This window comes from Panthera tigris, chromosome B1 (genome assembly GCF_018350195.1).
Source record: "Panthera tigris isolate Pti1 chromosome B1, P.tigris_Pti1_mat1.1, whole genome shotgun sequence".
Classification (NCBI taxonomy): Eukaryota; Metazoa; Chordata; class Mammalia; order Carnivora; family Felidae; genus Panthera; species Panthera tigris.
The window spans coordinates 84,752,189-84,776,682 of NC_056663.1; the positions used below are offsets into that span (position 1 = coordinate 84,752,189).

The 24,494-nt window shown below is 41.7% G+C and overlaps 1 protein-coding gene and 1 long non-coding RNA gene across 2 annotated transcripts in view; both read left to right on the top strand.

Annotated features, from left to right (window-relative positions):
- RNF150 (ring finger protein 150) overlaps positions 1-24,494 on the top strand; it is a 252,332-nt gene that overhangs the window by 29,603 nt on the left and 198,235 nt on the right. The window lies entirely within an intron of this gene.
- Positions 15,993-17,037, top strand: LOC122237951. Its single transcript, XR_006216762.1, has 2 exons — positions 15,993-16,661; positions 16,964-17,037. It is a non-coding gene; the product is annotated as an uncharacterized LOC122237951 (long non-coding RNA).

The window sequence follows — 24,494 nt, forward strand, 5'->3', positions numbered from 1 at the left end:
GTTCCAGAATGTGATGGTCCTCAGTGGGAACTGTATTTGCAGACCTGAAAAGATGTGGATGGTGTTCTAGGAGTGAGGATCAAGTTATAAGACAAAGCGTATAGTAAATTACTGGTAACTTATTTTTGTTTTGAAGTTTTAATACTACGTTTATCATTAGAACGAAAAAAAACAATGCTATTTTCTTTTTAATGCGTCCAAGCCATCAGTAGAAAGGGTTTCAGGTTTATTGCCTCATGTTTAGAGTAGGTTCCCACAGATTATGCAGTATACGGTATGCTGAATAAACGGACAGATCAAAGAGCACTCAGAAGCATAAGGAAGGGGCCATGTGGAACAGGTCAAGGAATAGAATGTTAAGTGTCTATTTGCTTAAGGATTTTGAATACCTGATCTGTCTGGAGCACTGTGATAGGTAGTGTGGGTTGAAGATTGTTTCACATTTTAACACTGTGCCTACAGTTAAGGAAAGTAAGGGAGATGCATAAACAAAATGCTGTGGCAGTTCCGGGGAGGGAGAAATGTATCTGAGCTCAGTAGAGATTTTCTGCCGGAAGTGGCATTTAAGTTAGAACAAGATTAGGAAAGTGTTGAGAATGTGTTGAACTGTATGAACAGTAAAGAGAAACCCACTGCAAGCCATACGCTTTTATTTTTTTTAAGTTTATTTTCAGAAAGGCAGAGACATCATAACTGGGGGAGGGGCAGAGAGAGGAGGATTGACACAAAATCCCAAGCAGGCTCCACGCTGTCAGCTGAGAGCCCCATGCAGGGCTCCATCTCACGAAACTGTGAGATCATGACCTGAGCCCAAACCAAGAGTCTGACGCTTAACTGACTGAGCGAGCCACCCAGGCGCCCTGAGCCACACGCTTTTAAAAATGTGTTATTCTGGGGTGCCTGGGTGGCTCAGTCGGTTAAGTGCCCAACTTCATCTCAGGTCATGCTCTCTCTGCTCATGGGTTCGAGCCCCGCATCGGGCTCTGTGCTGACAGCTCAGAGCCTGCAGCCTGCTTCAGATTCTGTGTCTCGCTCTCTCTCTGACCCTCCCCTGCTCATGCTCTGTCTCTCTCTCTCAAAAATAAACATTAAAAAAATAATTAAAAGATAAAAATTAACGTGTTATTCTTTTTAAAAATAAACTACTTAGTAAAGTGTATGTAACATGCATATATAAAAGTGCCCAAATCATAAATGCACTGCTTGATGGGTTTTCAAAAAGTGATCACACCCAGATCAAACCCTAACACCATGCTCCTTGTCCTCCCTTCTTTCCAGGCACTAATCTTCTCCAGAGTAACCACTATCCCTACTTCACACTCCATAGTGTTTTTTGAACCTTATATGAACAGAATTATACAGAAGGTACCCTTTTCTCTCTAGCATCTTTCACCCAACATTGTGTTTGTGGCTTTTACCCACATTTGTTGCTAGTGTGAATAATTCCAAACTGTGGTTGTAGACTTAACCCCCTAAAGGCATAAAGGTGTGTTACTCCTATTTGTAATTTCACTATGTATTATATTGGCTCAGAGTTGGCACAAAATAAAGGTAACACTATGGATGAACTCTATGGATGATGAACTCTATGGATGGATGGCTAAAAGAAATTAATTTTCTGAGCTGTAAACACAAGCAAAGGCACTCAGGCCCCAGTTATCAGTACGTGGAGTGTTCCTGGCACTGAACTAGGCTCTGCCTCTGCTAAGATGCACACAAAACAAGATCCCTTGTTCGGTGGAACTCACTTTCTATTTAGGGAGAAGTAAAAGATTCCCAAGCAACACAGTTCTGCAGATTGCGGTCTGGTTTGGCAAATGATGCTTTTATATTCAGGCTGCTGTCTCTGATAAAGCCGCATGAAGAGAGTCTAATTGCATCACATTTTCCAATAGCTGAAGACATGGTTGCATTTAAATGAAGTCCAAGAGATTTCTAGACCCGGGAAGAGCCTTAGAGAGCATTAAGTCCCACATAAAGTTCTTCTCACCCTGGTTATTGGCCATTGTTCATCAAACAAAGGAATTTTGAAGTCACCTAGGGATAAAAGAAATACAACACTGATGAATCTTAAAGTTTCTTGGAATTTCAGCCAAGCATTCAGGGTGCTTTCTCCACTTGGCTGATCAGGACTTCAGGATCTCTCGTCTGTGTAAAGGAATATGAAGTCGTAAATCACCATGCTACCTCGTCCGGAATAAAAATAAAAGGATTATCTGATTCCAATAAACTTAAAACTTAAATGCCATTTTTCCTGAAGTGAACAAATAAAGTCAGAGAAGACTTTAAAGTATCATTAAATGTGGTATCTTTGTTTTTAAACTTATTACATAGCTTTTTGCAGCTTAGAAAAAGTTATTACATAGCTTTTTGTAGCTGTACAAATCTCATGTTTATCCTTTCGAGGTATTTTTACTACGTAGCAGAAAAGAATCTTCCTAAAAGGAGTATTATTCATTGGTTCAGAAGCCAAAAGCTATCTTTAGTGGGCTTTTTTCTTTAAGTAGAGTATGAATACACTTTACTCCTTGTGTTACCCAAACACCAGAAATAGAAGCACTTTGAGTAAGAAGTAAACATAGCTGAACTGGCTCCTCTACCCTCCCCTATCAACTGCTGTTAACTGTTAAATGCACATCTGCACAAAACTTTTAGTTGCAAAATATATCATGTATGCGTAAGAGTGAATTAACATATATGTAAAGAATGGTAAATAACTTCAAATAAAACATACTCCCACCACTCAGTATACTAACTAGATTCTTTATAATTGGCACTTTAGAAGCCGCTGGGTGCCCCTCCGGGATTGCATGCCTTTCTCCTGACCAGGGCAACCACTAACTGAAGTTCTTAATTAATTCCTTTGCTTTGTTTAATTCTTACATATGCATCCCTAAAAATAAATGCACACACATTTTTGTTTTACTTGTTTCAGACACTGTATAAAAATGTGTATATGTATATATCAACTTGAAATTTATGTACAAATTTTATACAAGTTTGGTAAACAAGTTAATATTATTTTTAAGAGAGAAGAACCACATGAGTGGGGAAGGGGCAGAGAGAGAGAGAGGGGGATAGATCCGAAGTGGGCTCTGTGCTGACAGAGGAGAGTTAGATGCTGGGCTTGAACTCACGAACCGTGAGATCATGACCTGGGCTAAAGCCAGACTCTTAACCGATTGAGCCACCCAGGCACCCCAAAGAAGTTAATTTTACACAAATGGAATCCTTTTGTATCTGATTTTTCCCTTAGAATTATGTGTAGGAGATTCATCCATCTTAAATTATATAGGATATTGTATTACCTCAGTATGCCACAATTTGTCAATTTTATCATTTCATTTTTGATAGACATTTTGGGGTGTGTCTTTTTTCTTCTCTTAAGGCTTTTGTTCCATATGAGAGAAGCATCTGGGTAAGGAGTGGATTTTGTGCTTTTTAGGGAGAAGTACCTGATCCCTTCTTCCATGTCAGTACCAAGGAGGGGCCCTCTCAGCCTCCTTCCTGGAGAAGACTCAATGGAGGCTCATGGACAAGAATTTACTACTGACTGCAAACCTCTCTGAGTTTGGGGCCCCCAGCTATTCCAGACTGACATGTCGGCCTATTCTTGGCCTCCAAAAATTTCTTAAAATCGTAGCTGATGTCGTCTTAGCCTCCTCTTACCCACCCGGTGAGCCTGTGCACCCCCCTCCTTGTGCCCCCCGCATCCTTAGGGAGGCTGTCCCTCATTGGAATCCACATTCTCCTCAGGTGCCCTGGTGCCCTCGGCTCTCTCTCAAGAAAAGTTAAAGTTCTGTGGTTTCTTCTGTTCTTTTTCTCACTGTTAAGTGGGAGCAGCACTCTTTCCAGCTTCCTAAGCCTTATGCAGAAGCCCACTTTCTAGTGTTTTAGTTCTATAGACTCTTTTTTTTTTTTTTTACAGCATATGTTATCTAGATAGTGAAAAAACCTATCTAGTGTTTACCTGGATTTTCACAGGTATTTACCGATGCTTGACTCATTATTTCTTCTTGCATCGTCTCAGACTTTTTGGGGTCATTTTGCATCTTCCTAAGGTACATCCTTTTCAAGTTTTCTTACTGAGAGCCTGTGAACAATGTCTTTATTTCCTCTCCACAGATAATTTTGTTGTCTTTTCCAGGAGCTGCAAAATGCAGCTTCTTGGGCCAAATCGTGTATGAGGGCAGTCTTTGTATAGCCCCATGCCAAGCATGGCTTTTGCATTTTTACAGTGTTAGTTAGAAAAAGACTATGGGACAAAGACCTGGGCCTGCAAAATCTAAAATATTTATTATTTTCCCTTTACAGAAAGTTTGCCAACTTCTGGTCATATTCTGTATTGATAGTGACTTTCTCCTAGCATTTAGAAAAAAATTTAAAAAAAAATTTTTTTTTTTAATGTTTATTTATTTTTGAGACAGAGACAGAGCATGAACGGGGGAGGGGCAGAGAGAGAGGGAGACACAGAATCGGAAGCAGGCTCCAGGCTCTGAGCCATCAGCCCAGAGCCCGATGCGGGGCTCAAACTCACAGACCGCGAGATTGTGACCTGAGTCGAAGTCAGATGTTTAACCGACTGAGCCACCCAGGCGCCCCTAGAAAAAAATTTTTAAGGTTATTTATTTATTTTGAGAGAGCAAGAGAGGGTGAAAGAGAAGGAGAAGCAAAGAGAGGGAGATAGAGAATCCCAAGCAGGCTCCATGCTGTCGGCACAGAGCCCAACGCAGGGCTTGAACTCATGAACCCTGAGATCGTGACCTGAGCCGGGATCAAGAGTCAGACGCTTAACCAACTGAGCCACTCAGACACCCTTTCTCCTAGCACTTCAAAGATAATATTCCATTGTCTTCTATTTGTTGCTACTGAGAAATCATCTAATAGTTATTAGTCACTATTTTATGGTATATTGTCTTTTCTCTCTAGCTGCTTTCAGTATCTTCATTGTGTATTTGGTGTTCTTCAGTTTCACCGTGACATGTCTAGGCATGACCGTCATTATCTAGGAAATCCTTAGTTATGAGTAAAACCTTGCCTCTCCACACATCTATGTGCTTCTGACGCTGCACATAAGTGAATGTCAAATGTTTTTATTTGATCTTATTTTTATTATATCTGTGAACCTCTTTTTACATTTTCTCTTCTCTGCATTCTATGTGATACTTCAGCTTTGTCTCCCCTCTCACCAATGGTCTGTCTCTTCAGCTGTGTCTATAATCGTCTGCTGAACCTGAGCTTGGACTTCCTGTTATATTTTTCATTTTGGCAAGTGTGCTTCCAGTTCTTGTTCAGATCTGCTCTGTTTTTATAGTCTCTCAATCTTTCATCACATTTTCAATCTTTTATTCCCTTAAAAATAATAAACCCATTTTATATTCTGTTAACACCTGCCAGCTTTGCACATCTGCTTCGGTATCTTCGTTTCTGTCTCACTCATGGAGGCTTGTGTTTTCATTTGTATATTGACTTTATGAGTTTGAGTTCGTTAGAGCTTTGTTCATGAGAATCTTTTGGAACCTGTTTGTAGAATTCTTCTGAGAGGCTCTGGATTTGCTTCTGCTGACAGCCTCAATGCACTAACCCAAAGCCACTTTAAAATAATTTGGAGGGTGAGGTGTTTGTTGTCATAGGTCACCCAGGAGGGTAAATTCAGGCCCTACCTGTATAGAGTGTGTTTAGGGGGGATAATTATCCAAGGGGAAATAGTTTTTTTCCTTTTCATACTGAGATCCAAGGCTCAAACAGAAGACCATCCTACAGGGAAGGTTTTTTGCTTGTTTCTTTTCTAGTCCATCCATTTTAGGGCTGCCCTTCAAGGGTTCCACCTTTGCATAGGAGTCTCCCTTTTTGTTCTCTCATCCTACTAAGCCCCAGGATTTGTGTCTTTTTCCTTCATAAACACTAGCTCAAGGCCACAGGAGCAGAGGTGCCCTCAGGGCAGTGGACCTTCACTGCTGGTTTACCTGTGTGGAATCATGCCTTTTTATTTCTGACCTGACTTTTTCACCAACTCATTTCTTTTACAAGAGATATTTTATTTTCTTTATTTTGTTTATGTTTTGTTTATTTTTGAGAGAGAGAGAGAGAGAGAGAGAGAGAGAGAGAGCGCAAGCAGGGGAGGGGCAGAGAGACAGGGAGACATAGGATCTGAAGCAGGCTTCAGGCTCTGAGCTGTCAGCACAGAGCCCGAACCCACAAACCACGAGATCATGACCTCAGCTGAAGTCAGACGCTTAACCTGCTGAGCTACCCAGGCGCCCCCAAGAGATACTTTAAATAATGCATCCAATATTTTGAGATGTTTTGCACTAGAATGAGTTTCTTTCCCACATAGTACAGGAATGGATAAGCCAGTCCTTTTTCTACTTATCTGTGTATAATAATGTGCTTATATTGTTCTCCAAAAGAAAAAAAAAAAATCATTGACCCTTTAAAAGTACAATATGGCACACCAGGATGCAGATGGAATTTGGAATTGGTAAATGCTGCCTTGTCACTCACTTTATACCCTCCAGGGCCCAAATTTCTGGTCTGAAAAATGGAAATGTAATCTCTGTGTGACCTGCCTCGTGATATATTATAAGAAAAAGAAAAAGGTAATCTGTCTCTTTGAATGTGATGATAAATCATTGAGTAGTCCAGAAATGTACTATTGGCATGGCATTATTTTTAATGATGCCAAGAATACCTGATATGGAGGGCTCTAAAGAAAAAAGTGATGAATACAGATTTCCTTAGGAGGTCCTATTTGTTTCCTTTTTTTGATGTTAACGAAATATACATATTTAGCAAGGCTTTATCACGCTAGCCTGAAGTTAAGTCAGTCTACCTACTGAGATGGGAGTCGGGTATCTTGGCCGTGAATACTGTAGTGTGTGTATATGTTTTTGTGTTAGCACAATCAGCAGAAGCCTTGGTGGTGATTCGTTTTTGGCAGGTCTGAATCACTGGCTTGTATTTGTCGTTCCTTTGTATGCTGGTAGCGTGATCCATATGAATTAGTGGTCTGTCTTAAAGGACAGCTGAGGAATTGAATATAGTATTTGTTTCTGTGTAGGAGCATCACAGAAGTGTCAGTGTTGAAGGACCTGAAGGTCATCTAGTTTATCTGATTCCTACACCCGCCCCAGTTCAGTACTTGAAATACCCCCTGCTGTGTCTGCCCAGTGGCTAATTTAGGTTTAATTTCCTCCAGGGAAAGGAAGCCACCATATCGTATTTGGAGACAGCAAAGTCTACTTTAAACTTTTGTTTCCCTTTTGCATTCACTGGTTGTTTCTTTCCACTCCTGTCCTGGGACTTTATCAATAAGGCTGGCTAAGCCACCCCCACGTGTGCACACATCTCAAGACAAATGTCATGTTGCCATTCGATCTTTTTCCTAATCTGAGGGAAAATCTCAAGTTTCTGCAATTCCCTAAACAACTTATTTTTAAGTTCTCAGGTTCTATTTAGCTTAAAATGCATCACACGTGGACTTAGTTCTTGGAACACATTTGCACTTTTAATCCTCATGTCCATTGTAATGGGGGGTGGGTCTTATGATTACCCCCATTTTATAGATGGGGAACCCATCTAAAAAGAGGCCACGGACGTTGCTCAAGGCCATGTTCCTGGGAAGGAGTGGAGCTGGGATTCTGACCCTGCTCTCACTGGCTCTAGAAGCCAGACCTCCAGTACCCTCACTGATCCTTTTTGCTGTTTCTCCTTAATGTTAGTGCCCAGGAAAACACACCGTTTCAGGTGTGGACTCACCTAAGTTAGATAGAGTGGGACTGCTCTCTCCTGTCATCTGAGATGTTGCCTGAAAACAAGCACCTGACACACTTCCCAGGAGGGTATGGCATTTTTTTTTGTTGTTGTTGCATGTGTAGTCTTCTTTAAAAATTTTGAATGAATAACCTATATTTAGGAAAAGTGGAGATGCCACGTTGCAGTCCACATTCCCAGCTTCTCTGGGGAAAAATTTCAAAATCTGGTGACCCCGGGCCCTTACTCTTAAAAACCGACCATCACCGGGAGCTGAGCAGTGGGCATGTGTTTGTTTGCCTGTTCGTTTTCTCTTCCTGACCTGCTTCCTTCACTTACAGACCCTGTTGTCATGTAAAGGCATGAACCCAGCGTCAAAGTATTCTGTTTTTATGTATGTAACTTAAGAACATACTGGCTCTTTGGGTTGATGTATAACTGTTGTCTTATACTGGGGTCATGAGCCTCTAAAATTGCTTTCTAAGTATGCCACTAAGACCTGCTTTCCTATCCTATCTTTATGTGATTGGTTTCCTGCATCAATAAATGTAGAGGTAATTTTTTCCATTTGTCCCATTAAATTTTATTGAATTAGATCAAGCCTTTTTCTTTTTTGCTAGTTAAGATTTGATGCCTTTTTATACCCTGATTGAGTTATCCATCAGATTTGCTATTAGTCTTTTGAGAATAGATGCAGCTGAAAGTAACAGAAAAGCAAAAATAACATGGGCTTAAACTAGGCAGAAGCTTCCCTCTCACAGGAATGAAGTGTGAACTTGTACTATCCGAGGTTACTCTAGCACCTTCATGATCCTTAGGGACCTATGTTTCTCTTAATATTATAGCTTTACCATCTTCAGCACATATTCTGGGACGGTCCAGGCTGCCCACTTGGAAGTCACATGTTAACACTGTCACTCACACTTAGGTCAGCATCAACCTTCAAAACGGGCTGGGATATGCTGGCTTTATTCACAGTGGCCATGCGTGCAGCTGAAGAACAGAGTCTATTATAGGAAGATAATTGGGGACAACCAGCAGCCTTGTCTCCTAGCTATTTGTTCCCTATAAATTTGATTACAGTTGCATCCATGTATCTATATAAGTTATTGCTTAGAAACATTAAGACAGGGCATTGGACAGAAAACTCTGTGATATGATGCTGTACATTTACCTTCAGGTGTATACACAACTGTATGTAGTAAGTATCTCAAGATTAGGGAAAGGCAAGCTAGGTTATATCTATTGCTGGTGTAGGGGCCACTCTTAGTGGTCTCTCCACCTTCATATGTGATTACCCTTCATATGCCCCTATTGTGCATTCGGGGGGACATCTTCCCAATAGGCGTTGTGCTGGTAAATGAGATCAGAGATACAGGGAGTTATTAGGAAGTTAAATGGTCCCCCTGATCAGTTTTTTCTTGCCATAAACCATAAGTTTTCAGCTAGTTTTCTTTTCCTCTTATAGCTGTTTGTTCCCACTTTCTTTATTCATGTCCCTGCCTCCATTTGGCTGAGAATCCAAAATTCCTCTTCCCTGTTCTGTCAACAACATGCACCAGGCCCTTAACTAAGGTTAAAGACTCTCACAGCCATGGTCCCTGGGCCTGTATGTTTTGCCTGTTTTAGATTCTATGGTAGCTGTGATCGGACTGGAAACGATTGTCCAATTTCATATATTCCTAGACGCAGAGCTCACCAAATCCCCTGATGGCAAAGCTCATTAACTGCTACCCTCGCCCTCCAGTCCTTCAGCTTTATTTGTCCTGGAGGGTTCTGGGATCCAACCCAGGCAGCAAGACAAATAACAGCTAGTTCTTCTTTCTTTGCATTCCTGAGTGCCTCCAGGCTGCAGAACACCTCACTGGACCTTGCCTTTCTAGAGAACAGTCTCCAAAGACTGGATCAGCAAGAGAATTCAACTAAGTGCACATAGAGACTTTATTAGCAATAATGTAAAATACTAGGATCTGTGATCTGGTTTCCTCCCTTTTATCTCAGACAATTATGAAACATGTTGTTGGAAGGTTTTTTTTTTTTCCCTAGAAGATGAAAAAATTGATTTTGGACATGTAAGCATGTTTTACTGGTGACCAGTGTAAAAGCCTAGTGAGGATGTGTATTTCATATTCTCTTCTCCCATCCTCTCTCTCTCACCCTCTCGCCCTCTTCCCTCCCCTTTTCTCTGCCTGTGTGTGTGTGTGTGTGTGTGTAATAGAAAAGCAAAGTGTTTTAGCACCTTATATTTCTAAGGAGATGATATAGCAATTCTTGATTTCCATAGAGCTGCCAAAATTCACAGATAACCAATATGGAACAAAGGAAGTAGTTGAATTTCCTATTTAGTTGTTTTATTTTATGTCACTTTTTATTTATTATTTTTTAAGTTTATTTATTATTTATTTGAGAGAAAGTGAGAGCAGGGGAGGGGCAGAGAGTGAGGGAGAGTGGGAGAATCCCAAGCAGGCTCTGCGTGTAGCACACAGAGCCCAACACAGGACTTGAACTCATGAAACTGCAAGATCGTGACCGGAGCCAAAATCAAGAGTCGGACGCTAAATTGACCGAGGCACCTGGGTGCCCCTTTTTATTTCACTTTTTAAATTTTTTTTTAAGTTTTTTTACTTTGAGAGAAAGAGTGAGCAAGCGAGCGGGGGAGAGGGAAGAGAGAGAAGGAGACAGAGGATCTGAAGTGGACTCAGCAGAGACCCTATGCAGGGCTTGAACTCACAAACCTCCAGATCGTGACTTGAGCCAAAGTTGGACGTTTAACCAACTGAGCCACCCAGGTGCCCCTTTATTTCACTTTTTAATTTTTTTAATGTTTATTTATTTTTTGAGAGAGAGAGAGTGAGCAGGGGAGGGCAGGGAGAGAGACACCGAATCTGAAGCAGGCACGAGGCTCTGAGGTGTCTTCACAAAGCCCAACGCGGGGCTCGAACTCAGGAACCATGAGATCATGACCTGAGCCAAAGTTGGACACTCAACTGACTGAGCCAACCAGGCATCCCTATTTCACTTCTTTTAAAATTGTTTTTTATTTAAAAAAAGGTTTTTTTTTTTTAATGTTTATTCATTTTTGAGAGACAGAACAGTGTGTGAGCTGGTGAGGGGCAGAGAAAGAGGGAGACACAGAATCCAAAACATGCTCCAGCCTCTGAGCTGTTAGCACAGAGCCTAGCTCTGGGCTCGAACTCACCACGAGGTCATGACCTGAGCTGAAGTCGATGCTTAACCCACTGAGCCCCCCCCAGGCGCCCCTATTTCACTTTTTAAATGCAACTCCTCTTAAGCAAATCTCTCAAGTTTTATCAGTAATTATAAGGCAAGAAAGAGTATTAGTTCAAGTTGTCAGAGTAACATTCTAATATTAACGATACAAACAGTTCAAATTCTTTCAAGCCCAGCTTCTCTTTCAAGTTGGCTTTAAGTCTCTTTAAATTGTGATCATTCTGATAACCTGATGGCTTTTGTCTGTTCCTCCCTTTTCCTCTCCTGGAAGGAAAAGCAGGAACCAGGAGGCTGGATTGTTCAGATGAGTTTCAGGGCAGTGTGTGTATGCCAGTGGGACAGATCACTATGTGTCAGCCACTATGGATATTAACATATTTGATCTTTCCATCCACGTAAAGTGGTTTTTGATATCGCAGGGTATATGAGAGTAAATGGAGCCTCAGAAAGTTTAAGTCATTTGCCCACAGTTACCAAGTAGTAAGGGGCAGAGGTGCTATGCAGACCTGCTCCCCTGGGCTCCAGAGCCCAGCCTCCTTCACTGAACGCTGCTCCCGCGGGAAGGGGTGCTGGCCACTGCTTCTGGGATCTACTAGAGGAAGCCTTCGGTGACCAGCCTGAGAAATTCAGAATTAATTCTATGGGCGTCTACTTTTTCCTCTTGATAAAAAAACTATCTGTGAAGCAATTGTCATGAAAGATGTAACTGCTGGCATCACAGAGATGTCCGTGCTGCCCAACTAGTAAGTATTGGATGAGGAGCTCTTTCTCAAGTGAGGGTGGCTGACCTACAAAAAAAAAAAAAAAAAAAGTTAAGCGAGGGATATATATGGAAGAAAAAATAGCACATTGTGCTTTTTAAAAAAAGATACATTTAAAAGCTTGGCTGATTTTTTAAAAAATTAAGAGCAGGGACTATAAAACATCATTTATTAGCTACTGCACAACCAAAATTTCAAAGCAGAAGTGTTTTCATAGCATTGAAGTAGAAAGAGATGGGGGGGGGGGTGGAGAGAAAGGGAGATGGAAAGAAATAAAAGTTTTAAGGTAGAAATAGATAATTAGCCCCTTGGAGTGGGGTGGAGGGAGTAGATAAATAGGGAGAGGAAAAGGTAGATGTAAAAAGAAGGGGCAGTAGAAAAAAATATGCAACATAGAGGAAAGAGAGAGTAAAGGGGAAGTTTTCCGAAGTGCACATTGTTTGTGATGCCCTGTTCATTCACTTGGGCTGTTGTCTTTCTTATTGTAACAAAGACCTATCCGGGGTGCCTGGGTGGCTCAATTGGTTAAGCATCTGACTCTTGATTTCAGCCCAGGTCATGATCTCATGGTTTGTGGGATCAAGCCCCACATCAGGCTCTGTGCCAGGCATGGAGCCTGCTTGAAATTCTCTCTTTTCCTCTCCCTCTGCCCCTCCCCTGCTTACTCACACGCACGTGCCTTCTCTCCCTCTCTCAAAACGAGGACCTATTTATTTTTTTAAATTTTTTAATTTTTTAATTAATTTTTGAGAGAGAGACAGAGTGCAAGCGGGGATGGGCAGAGAGAGAGGGAGACACAGAATCTGAAGCAGGCTCCAGGCTCTGAGCTGTCAGCACAGAGCCTGATGCGGGGCTTGAACCCATGAACCGTGAATCATGACCTGCAGTGAAGTTGGACACTCAACCAATGAGCCACCCAGGTGCCCCAGAGACCTGTTTATTTTATTTGAAATACATAGTAGTTGTTTATTTCTGCACTGCAGGATGGAGAACAGTGTCAGCTGTGGCCACCTACTGTATGGATTTCTCTTCAGTGTCTGCAGGAGTTATTTTGTGTTTTAGTGGGACGTCAAAAACAGTGCACTGATATTAAGTAGGTACTATTAACTAGGCACTATAAACTGTACACATCTGATTTGGCAGTTTATATGAGTATATCCCTTTACTTACTAAACTGATAAGTATATATGTATATAGTTCATCTGTAGTACTAATTAATGTCAATATACTGCTTTTGCACATACACACACACACACACACACACTAACTAAAAGCAAGCTGGCCTTAATGATAGTAATATTGAATAAAATAATAACTAAGGCAAAAATATGGATAGGGATGAAGAGAAAGTAAAGAGAAATAGTATTTATTACTTACAGGAACAATCTACTAAGAAGATATTATAGTCATTAATTTGTCCTATATATATAATTTGTGCTACACTATACATTCTAAATAAGATTCTAAACGGACACCCTGAGGGGCACCTGTGTGGCTCAGTTGGTTAAGTGTCCGACTTTGGCTTAGGTCATGATCTTGCAATTCGTGAGTTTGAGCCCCGCATCAGGCTGTGTGCTGACTGCTCAGAGAGCCTGCTTCAGATCATCTGTCTGTCTGTCTCTCTCCCTCCCCTGCTGGTTCTCTCTCTCTCTCAGAATAAATAAATAAACTTTAAAAATTTTGGAATTATGGTTGTCCTTGTTTTTTGTTATTTTGAGTTTTTGTTCACTGTGCTTTAAGTCAGGAATAAGAAGTCCGTTTTGTGCTGGTTGCATTTTACAGCATCAGTGTCTCCTGCCACATAATGGATTTCACATCACTATGAATTGTAATTTAGTGTGTAATCTTTTATGCAAGCTACTTTGCAAACACCTGGCACTTAGTGCTTCATAAGTCTTTGTTGAATGAATGCATACATGAATGCATGAGTGAATGAATGAAAATTGGGAGAGTCATGCTAGACAGGTTTCTCCCTTACCTTAACTTTAGTGGGCATGCTGTAGAATAGGAGAAAGGGAGAAGTAAAATCCTGAGAGATTCTTATGTAAAGGGCTTCATCTATAAGCTGAGGGGTTTGCATCCAGTGACCCAAACGATGCTTCTAGATCTAAGTCTCTGGTTCTAGTTTATGTCCCTGGGTTTATTGACTATTTCTAGCAGGCATTGGTCTGTTGTTCCCCTCAGATTTACAGTTTTTAGTTTTGTTGTCATTGTTTGCCTTGCTGAGAGAAGTTAAAATGGCCAATGCTGTTAGAACCCAAGCCTCTCCTTAAGAACCCTGAGTCATACTCCCTCATGCCCAGTACATATCCCATTTCTCCACTTTGCCGAGGCTCCATTCCAGGTATCCCTTTGTGTACTTCAAATTTTCTCTGTTCTTTGAAGAGGTATTATCTATGCAGCTCTACACAGATAACTTCCATAATTCCTTTTTTGTGTCAATTAAATTTACATACCTAAAATAAAGTTTAAACACAGTTGAAGAATTTACTAAAAGTATTTTATCAAAAACTATGGATCATTTCTTACTGTAAGTATTTTCACTGGTCATTTAAATTTCGTGGTGATCATGAGGATATCCCACTATGATCTTAGCCATTTTAAGATAATTTTTCATACCTGGCCTCCACAAAGTCTGCTTGGTAGGGGGTGAGGTTTCTAGGAAAATATGAAAGAAGTATTTGGATCAGGGAGTATATTAGCTCAGGCTGCTATAACCATACCATTATAACCATAATACCAGAGGCTTGTGGTTTAAACAACAGAAATTTATTTCTTGCAGTTCTGGAGGCTGGAAAGTTCAAGATCAAAGTGCTGGCAAGGTAGGTTTCACTTGAATCCTCATCTCCTGGTTGTAGACAGTGGCCTTCTTGCTGTGTCCTCACATGGTGGGGTGTGGGGGTATGATCTGGTGTCTCTTCCTTTTTTTTTTTTTTAATAAAGATACCAACAGTACAGATTAGAGCTCCACCGTTAATGACCTCATTTTAACCTTCATCACTTCCTTATTGGCCCTGTCTCAAACACCGTCACACTGGGAGTTAGAGCTTCACATACGAATTTTCGGGGGACACGATAAGCCTGACGCAGAGAGGAAGTGAAAAGGAGGAAGAAAGAGAGGAGTATCATGGGCAAAGGATTACATGATGAAGGAAAGGAGGACAGTGCAGAAAGGGAGGCGAGGGGGGGGGACGATAAGGGGCGGCTGAATCGAGGTAGTCGAGGAAGTGGACAATGAGGCAAATGACTGGGAGTGAAGAGGGACACGGTTTGAGTAGATTCTTCTTTGATCCTTCTTCTTAAGCCCGGCAGACACAGATGTCCTGGAAATCTTGACTGTGTGGCCCTCTTTTGTTTCTGTTTCTCTTGCTTTTCATAGAACAATTCTGGTGTGTACTTTAAACTGTCCCCTGGACGCAGATGATGTTTAGGCCGTAATCTGTCTTTTCACTTAGGTTTTAGCCCTTTATTTCAAGCCGCCTGAAGAGACTGTCCTACATCAGGACATCTGGTCTTCAGGCAGGCTCTTGCATGTGTCTTGCATCAGGCTTCATGTGTCTAAATGGAAGCTATGTTTCTTCTCCCACCTGCTGGTAACTGGCTGTCCTCTCTGTGTGTTCAGGTGCCATCTTTCACACTCTGTTGGCATCCAAACTTCCTCTTCCAACTACATGTATTTTCCCTCCTCCTCTTTTATTCTGTCCTGCAACGGCATTAGACCAAGCCAACGTGAGAAATTTTTTAACTGGTTTTTCTGCTGGGGTACCTGGGTGGCTCAGTCGGTTAAGCATCTGACTTTGGCTCAGGTCATGATCTCGCAGCCAGTGAGTTTGGGTCCTGCATTCGGCTCTGCGCTGACAGCTCGGAGCCTGAGGCGTGCTTCAGATTCTGTGTCTCCCTCTCTCTCTGCTCCTCCCCCTCCCTCTCTCTCTCTCTCTCTCTCTCTCTCTCTCTCTCTCTCTGTCTCTCAGCGATGAATAAATGTTAAAAAAAATTGTTTTAAAGGTTTTTCTTTCTAACTTAACCCCTCTGATGTCTTAAGTTCTTAATTACAAAATCACTTTGCTTGAAAATCTCCCACGATTTTCCATTACCTCTGTTAGTCCGGTCACATGTGAGGTCTAATATCTGCCTCGTAGTAGGTGTCTGTTCCACCCGTAACCAACTACCCCAGGACTCGAGTGGCATAAAACCACCATTTTTATGTTCCAGATTTTGTGGGTCAGGAATTTGGATAGGGCACAGAGGCAGTGGCTTGTCTGTCATCCCCAGTGCCTGGGTTCTCAGCCGAGAAGACTCCAAAGCTGGAGGTGACTTGATGATGGGGTGTTCTGGCACTGCCTCTCCTTGTGTCTGGTGGCCTTTGCTGACCCTGAAGACCTCCTCTGTGATGTCATCTGGAGCCCCTACACATGGCTTCTGTGTGTGGTGGTGCATCCACCCAGACTAGTTGGGAAATCCTCGGAGCATGGTGGCAGGCCCCAAGAGTGAGGGTCACAAGAGAGCCAGGCCTTTTTAGGATCTAGCTTCGGAAGTTGCATACCACCTGTAATGCCCTGTGAGTGGAAGGAGTCACAAAGCTCTGCCCAGCTAGGTTCAAGATGAGGGTCTGTAGACCCCCACCTCTCAATGAGATGAGTAGCAGAGCCCGTTGTGAGAAGGATGTATGGGCTGGGAGGTATTGTGATGGCATTGCCAAAAGTGATCTCATTTGAACCAGTTAGTCACCTCACCTCTGTTCTTCAGGCTTATTCCTGAGCCTGCACTCTGCTTCGTGCTACCTCTGTGCTACAGTTACCCATGACCCCCTTCTTTGCTGATCAGAAGTCTAGGCATCCTTTAGTACCCAGCTCAGTCTGCAGACTGCCAGCAACAGACGTAGAGGGAAAAGCAAAGCTCTTCTCTGTTATGTTTAAGGTCCGTTGTGTTTCCATAGTTGGCAAATTTAAGAGACTTAGTTATAATTAAAATAGGCACTGAGAGTATTTTCAAAATGCTGTATCTCTGGTATCTAGCTTCGTGCTGAAATAATCTGTTTGCTCTGCAAGTTCTCTCTCTCAGAGGGTAAAATGCCTTGTTTGGTTTTGTTTCCTAGAGAAAAGTTACAACCTGGATTTTCTTTGTCTTTCAGATCTATAGCATGAACAAATATTTCAGAATATATAGCGTTACCGCAAACCCAAAGGAATGATCAAATAATCCTCTTTTCCATTATTTAGGAGACAGTGAGCATACTTCGGCTCATGGAAACCATTATCTGCTAAGCTGAAGTCATTAAAATGGTCAACATTCAGGAGTTGTACAGCTGTCATTATTTGTCATGTGTTTCTGATTCATGCCTCGGAATGAAATGGGTGCATTATACCTAAATTTAAGTCTGATTCAAATTAGGGGAGGTCTTATCCACACCAAATTACACTGGTCAAGAGATAGAAATTAGGTGTATTTGTGCAGAGGTGGGGACGGGGCTCTTTTAGAATCTGTCACTTTGGTTTCCACTACACTTCCAAACAGCGTATTTTTAATCTTTGCTCAGTCTTTGCATATGCATATTTCGGTAAAACTGTAGTCAGTTGCTTTTATAGCTTTCATAAATGCCTAGAAAGACGTGAGTCACGTAAGAGATTTGTACTATGCAACTTTGAGCATATACATGTGAATTATGTGTACACATTCTGTCACGTTGGCACAAAGTACTCCACAAACAACTTTGCCCATCCTCAGGGTCTCTGTGCCTTTGGGCGAAACAGAAGGGACAAATGGAGATGTATAACCAGGCTCTCCTCCTGTGACACAGGTGTCCTACTGATCGGGTCCTCACCGTGTCTTACGCACCCTGTATGTCTTTCATGATGCTGTGTCCCAGTCTGGTTCAACACCTGTAGCTTCAGCCTTGTAACTTCAGGCGAGGCAGAGCCAAAATTTGTCACGAAAACCAACACTGGTGTGTAAATCGAACCTGTTAATAGTTCTAAGCCAGAGTAGAAAAGGAAGAGAAGGAGGGCAAAAAAGAAGGGCAAACTTAGGATCAAGGTTGTGGCCTTGAGCACAAAGTATTTTCACTGAGTCACTTGATTTTTTTTTGAGTATAGTTATTGGTGTTTTTCTTGCTTAAGGTGACAAAGTCAGTATCTAAGGATTTCACTTACTAGTTACACAAATTCAAAAGAATTGGTTATTTCTCTATCCTTTTTTTGGTTGTTGAGAAATCTTCTGGTAAGAGGGGGAATTGTGGAGTACGGCTGCTGAATTTACCGTCTTTCATAAACCATTCTGATGGTTCGTTAGGAATAGGCCTTTTACTGTGGGATATCTTAAAAATCAGAAAACATGGGGAAGCTTATTGTTAGACTAGATGCTAAGTGTCTACAGGGGGTCTGAAAAGGTTTGGAAACAAGGAAAATGTGTATTACTGTATTTTTTTTTCAGATTCACTATTGTACACATTGTTTTAACTTAGATATTCTTCATCTGAAGGTTGAAAGAAACCATACTGAGCATGATATTTGAAAATGTAGTTAACATACTATGTAAAAATTATTCTGATGGTTCCTGACACCTCCCCTGTTAGGCACATTTTTTTTTTTCTTTCTGCACCGAATTAGAAAGGCAGAGGCAAGGAGATAAAGAGGATTTAGGGGGAGGTAGGGCTGTGGTGGCTCAGTCAGCTAAACATCTGACTCTTGATTTTGGCTCATGTCATGTTCTCACATGGTTTGTGAGTTCAAGCCCCACATGAGGCTCTGTGCTGACAGCGTGAGCCTGTTTGGGGTTCTCTGATTCCCTCTCTCTCTCTGTCTCCCCCCGTTTGCACACTCACTGGTGCCCTCTCTCTAAATAAATAAATAAACAGCAAACAAACATAAAAAAAAAAAAACAAAACAAAACAAAACAAAAACCCAGGATTGGGAGCATAAGGAGAGCTGTCCCCAAATCATTCATCTCAGGGCATGAAGACCAGAACAATCAGAAAATGCCAGAAAAACCAGTAATGGTGCAAATGACTATTGAACAGCGGTTGAATTGAATCCCTCAATTACCCTGTGCACTGGTTTAAAAGTTACATTGGTTCCAGGAAATGTGGCCCATAATGTATACAGCAGTGCAGCAGTGATGTAGGAATCTATTTAATCCCTCAATTATGTACATTGCTTTTAGGCTTTTTAAAAAAGCCTTTAGGGAGTATGCTTAATAACTACTTTGTATTATTTCAATCCCTTTTCCCTGAAGAGTTCAAAACAGCAGAGGAACTCGAAGCTCAAATTAATCGTGTTGCTGTGGTGCCTCCACCCATGTGTTGGGCCTAAGCAATTAACCTAAATGGCAAAGCTGAAGCATGCTTTTGGGAAGCAAACGGCATTTGGTTTCTTTGGTACAAACACATGATTACACTTTGACAGTGAAATAGCACTGAATGCAGAGTGACCATACAATTCTGAGAACCCTGGGGCACAAGCAGAACAGCTTATGGGTTTGAAAAGTAAACAGAATTCTCTGCAGGGTATAGAAAACTAGAAGAAAACCCAAGGTGTCTCTATTCTGTAGTTATTGAATGGGTGAGTGTGAAAACCCTAAGGAAGGACTATTTAAGTTGTTCTTTGAACACACACGAAAGTTGCCTATCTCTAAGGGAATAATTAGTTTTGGAAAACTGTTACTCTGGTTTCTCTCCCTAAATAGAGATGGATGGGTACATTCTCTCACACGCATGCATACACATATACATAGAAGAATAATTTATGGGGCGCCTGGCTGACTCAGTAGGAAAAGCCTGCAACGCTTGATCTAGGGGTTGTGAGTTCAAGCCCCACGTTGGGTGTAGAGATTACAAAAAAATAAACTTTAAAAAATTCAATTATGGGGGCACCTGGGTGGCTCAGTCGGTTAAGCAGCCGGCTTCGGCTCAGGTCATGATCTTGCGGTTTGTGAGTTCGAGCCCCGCGTCGGGGAGCTGACAGCTCAGAGCCTGGAGCCTGCTTTGGATTCTGTGTCTCCCTCTCTCTCTGCCCCTCCCCTGCTCATGCTCTGTCTCTCTCTCTCTCTCTCTCTCTCTCTCTCTCTCAAAAATAAGTAAACATTAAAAAAATTTTTTTAAATTCAATTATGATTCTGAAAGGTCTTGAACCTTACAGACCTCTGTTTTGTCTTTGCTTGTTTTCATTATGTTTCTAAGTGGTATTCAGGGTTTTTTTCCAATAAATTTTGGAAAACAAAAATTTAACTTTTACTAGGAAAATTTCATAAGTCTTTTTTTAAATGTTTATTTTGAGAGAGAGAGAGAGAGAGAGCACGCGCGCACAGAGGAGGAGCAGAGCAAGAAGGAGGGAGACAATCCCAAGCAGTTTCCGTGCTAACAGCGAGGCTCAAACTCACGGGCCGTGAGATCATGACCCAAGCTGAAATCAAGAGTTGGACGTTTAACGGACTGAACCACCCAGGCGACCCAGGAAATTTCATAAGTCTCAAGTTGCTAAATCAACTTCGTGCACACAAAACCCCTCTCATGCTTAGACTGATTTGCTTGATGATGATGTGGTGGTGTCTCTGTCCCATCGAAGCACTGGTCTTCAGGTGTTTCCATTTTGGGCAGCATAGGTTTCCTTTTGTCTCCTTTATTTCCTGCTCTTATCACTGGATATAAGCCCACTTCTGCATCTCTAAGAGTGAGTTGCTTAGCAGCTGAAGTTAAGAAGGACCTCAGAGAAAACACTGGAAGAAAGTGGAGAAGATTAACCTAGATCAAAGTAACAGCTCATCTAACATGTAAATGCCACTTATTTTAATGACTGATAGCGTTGGTTGTAAATTAAAATAGAGTTCTCCAAATGCCGACATGTCCTTAGCCTGGCCTTCCTTTCTGGAATTTGAGCATTGAAGATGTTATACCTGTAAGGGCTGCTTACATCTGACACTACTCTCAAGGTTGACAGTGTTGAAGGCGAGGAGACAAAGCAGTAAATGATCTAGATGGTGGTGACTTAAAGGTTCTCTGACTCAGGATGGCCACTTACCCAAGGGTGACGCTTCTGAAGTCCCACTGCTCCTCACTGGTGACCACCACACTGGACTCGTGGTCCAGCAAACAGGTCACTAGACCCAGAGCCAGATGAGCAGATGCCGTTTGGTAATCAGGCCTCTCACGTATGGCCCAAGAGCTGTTCCACACTTGCGGCGGGGCACCCTGACTTTTGAGAGATTCCTGTTAACTTCCTGTCCCAGGTACACTGGACCTTTGCCTTCAGTCTGGCTTTTCCCCGCTTGGCACGCACACTCCAGTATCCCAGCATCTCCCATCACTGTCAGCCTATCCCGAGAACTAATTCTAATGCCCTCCACAGAGCTAAGCTTACATTGTAAAAGCTGACACATTTTCCCCTTGCCCTTTTTCACACAAATGTAATTTGTTTAGAGAACGGAAGGTGGGGGGAGATGCAATTTCAGATAAGTAGCTGGTATTTTACAGAACAGAACTTCTCCTGGGACATGTTGCAAAAGAGGACACATTTGAGATAAGTAAGGAATAAAAATGAAGCGAATTAAGAAATTGGATGACATGTTTTAAGCGGTTGCAGTGCCACATTTTGACCATGAGAAAAGAAATTTTAAATCGATACTAACAGCTGGTACTGGATCAGGTGAAGTTAGCAAAGTGGCCAGGCGATTTCAGATTTGATGATGAACCCAGGGGTTTTATTCCATATTTGTCTTTTGCAGCAAAAACAAAATAGTAGATGGGCTGGGAACTTGGTAGTGGAGGGAGAGGGGGAAGGACAGATTTCAGAGATCTTTCAGTAAAGAGGCAATGGGATTTCATGACAGATGATGGAGAGATTTAATGTGCTGCTGTAGGTTAATCTTCCTGTTTACAGCTGACTAATCTGGTTTCTCTGGGAAGAGGTGTTTTACAAGGGAGAAATACCTTTTCATTTTTTTTATTTAAAATATTACCTAAATATGTCTTTTGTGAATTAGGACTATTTTTACCAGTTTCCTGTATGATATACACTGAGGAGCCTCGCTCTTATAATTTTAGACAATGTGTATTAAGTCCTAACTATGTTCTAGATGCCTTATTTCATATAATCATCACAATACTGCTCTGAACTCAGCACAACTTTTATTGACATTTACTTATAAGGGAATGGAACCTTCAGGGAGTGGAAATTTGTCTAAAGTCTCACAGGCCTTCTGGTCCAGAGCCTACAGTTCTGACTACTATCATGTAGGAGTAGGATACTAGGTAAATTCCGGGCATTAAATCTGTATAAGAGTCATGTTAGGAGACATCATTAGCCCCATTTTACTGATGAGGCAACTGAGGACATTAAGCTGATACATGCTGGGATTTACGGTCCTGTCGGTCTGTCCCTTCCAAGATCATTCTCTTTCCATTGCTGTATGTGGTGCTATGTAGATTGAGCTGCTGATAACATCTAATAACAACAGCTAATTATCCCCTTATAGCACTTACTATGTACCAGACACTGTTCTAAGCACTTTATATATGTTAACTCTTTTAAGAGAAGGGTCCTGCATGGTAGTGATTTTACTTGCCATCCCAATTTTCACATGAAGAAATTGAAACACAGAGAGGTTAAGTATCTTGCCCAAGTTCATGTGGCTATTACATGGTAAGAGCTGGTGTTTGGGGCCAGGCAGTCTGACTCTAGCAATTGATCACTATATACTCTTGGCAAAGAATGAACATGAAAAGTGAAAATAAGAAAGGAAACAAAGAAACAAACAAAAAAACCCAAAGCAGCCTTTTGGCTTTCTTGGGAGTTTTAGTGGCCTAATGTTTTTCAGAATAAAAAAAGGCTTAATTTGATCATTGAAAACATGATAGGATGTGCTGAATGCAAATAAGCTGCGGTTGGGGAGAACAGAAAGTCAACATTTTTAGCCAAGAATTGTGCTCTCTGAGCAGTCTCTGCATGAAGAATGCATCACTGTGGCTCAGTACTCCTTATCAATGTTACAATGAAGTAGTCACATTTCTTAACAACTTGTCTCTATTAGAAACTGACAGACTGATAAACATGATGAAACAAAACTATTTAAAAATTTTTTATGTTTATTTTTGAGAGAGCGTGACAGAGTGTGAGTGGGGGAGGGGCAGAGCACAATCAAGACACAGAATCCTTAGCAGGCTCCAGGCTCTGAGCTATCAGCACAGAGCCCAATGCAGGGCTCGAACTCACAGACTGTGAGATCATGACCTGAGCTGAAGTCGGACGCTTAACCAAATGAGCCACCCAGGTGCCCCAAACAAACTAAGTTTATTAACTAGCATTATCTAACTCAATACCATCACTGTGAGTTGTGCTGAGATATTTTGCATTTGAAATGGAAGAGACTTTTTATGAATCTATCTATAACCTCAAACTCCTTTTAAAACTATTTATAGGCACAATCTCCTCTGCTTTTGAAAGCAAGCCCGGTAACGGTTGAATATGGGATAGAATGAAATTGTTTCCCTTGCAAAGCAATGAAGCTTATAAAATGTAGGCCCTCCTTTTTCCTCATACCTTGTCAAAAATCTGGCACTTTTTTGAGATTTTAATTCTGAGATTTCGGAGAGGAGAAAATGGTCACCTGTTTCTTTTATTCCTTGAAGTCCATGCTGGCCTAGGGCAATCCTGTCATACTTCACCATTTACCCCACTGACCCATGGGACGGTCAAGTACAGGAATCTTACAGTTTCATTGGGTCTCATCCTGGGACAGGATAAATTCTTAGAGAACCGATGTATGCCATTTGTGCAGCCTTCCCCATTCCAGAGCATGATCACATTTTATAAAAAAATTAAGAGCAGACTGTTGTGCTTTCCTTGGGATGCTTAAGTTCCAAGGGGGGAAAAAAAAGGATTCTTTTTTTTTTTTTCATCACCAAAATCTGAGAGCTTAATGCTGGCAACAGCTGCTGGGTTTTTGTTTTGTTTTAAAGCTACTGCAAGAAAAATCAAAGACTATAATTTAGAGAAATAACTTAACCTTGGTGGTCAGGGAAGCAGGACATAGCCCCAAGCAGAGCCCATTCCTGGCCAGGTCTCCAGCCATGGCAGTTTGTTTTCATCGGGGCACAGGGCCAGGATAGGCAGAACCTCTATAAATGCAGAATCCTGACGGGCAGTAAGAACACCAGCTTGGAAGGAGGGGGAGCTTGAAGAAAACACGCCGGAATCTTCCCCCTCGGTTGTTAACTAAACAATAGTGGGACTTCATTTTCATGGGCTCTGTTCTTCCACAGCCAGGAAGCTCTCACCTCTATTTGTTTTTGAAAGAAATTTTTGACGTTCATTTTTTAAATCACGTATAGTAAAATTCACCGTTTTTTTTTTTTTTTAACATTCGTATGAGTTGTGAGAAGAGTCATGTATCATCACCACAATCAAGGCACAGAGCAATTCTGTCACACACACCCCCCCCCCAAATTCTCTTGTGCTGCCCTTTTGTAGTCCAGTTCTCCCCCGACCTCCATCCCGACAGCCACGGCTTTGTTCTCTGCCTCTATGGTTTTGCCTTTGATGCCCTCTGAATGGGATCATATGGTATGTAACCTTTTGCATCTGGCCTCCTCTACTGAACATAATGCATTTGAGATTCCTCCCTGTTGTACATATCCATAATTTGCTCCTGGGCAGTATCCTTGTGTATAGATGTGCCACAGTTTGTGTTTTCTTTCACCCACTGAGGACATTTGGAATGGTGTGGTTATAAATAAGGCTGAGGTAAGCACTCATGTACAGG